The sequence below is a fragment of the Tachysurus fulvidraco genome, chromosome 4 (genome assembly GCF_022655615.1).
Source record: "Tachysurus fulvidraco isolate hzauxx_2018 chromosome 4, HZAU_PFXX_2.0, whole genome shotgun sequence".
Taxonomy (NCBI): domain Eukaryota; kingdom Metazoa; phylum Chordata; class Actinopteri; order Siluriformes; family Bagridae; genus Tachysurus; species Tachysurus fulvidraco.
In genome coordinates, this window is record NC_062521.1 from 32,862,400 (window position 1) to 32,863,020 (window position 621).

Genomic DNA, 621 nt, shown 5'->3' on the forward strand with positions numbered 1-621 from the left:
ACAGGAAATAGTCACGCTATCAAGTTATAAAACAACCTGTGTACATTAAAGCTTCAGTACAAACCCACAAAATTCTTCTGTATCTAGTGTCACTTCAGTGTGTTTATATATTAGAGCTTTAGATTTAGGTACTCACTGTGTTTTTACTCCTCAAATCTTTTACTTTTCACTCGTCACAAAATGGAGCTTCTGACTTTCACTTTCATTACAGTTTATACTGCAGAGTGGGGGAAGGGCAGTGACTCAGACACACACACACACACACACACACACACACACACACACACACACACACACACACACACACACACACACACACAGGATGTACTCTATGCTCCAATCCAGAAGGTGGCGGGATATGCATCTTGTAGTTGAGTTGCCAACCGCAATTTAAACAACAGGAGAAGGACATACACACACACACACACACACACACACACACACACACACACACACACACACACACACACCCATGCAGGAAGCAAATAAAAGTGGGTGGGTTCTGTCCCACTCACATATAATGGCATAGATTTTACAAAACATACATAAAGTTGGGTATTCACCTTTAAGCAAAAAAGCATGGGTACATTTTAATGTCCTTATTAGGAGCTTTGGATTCTA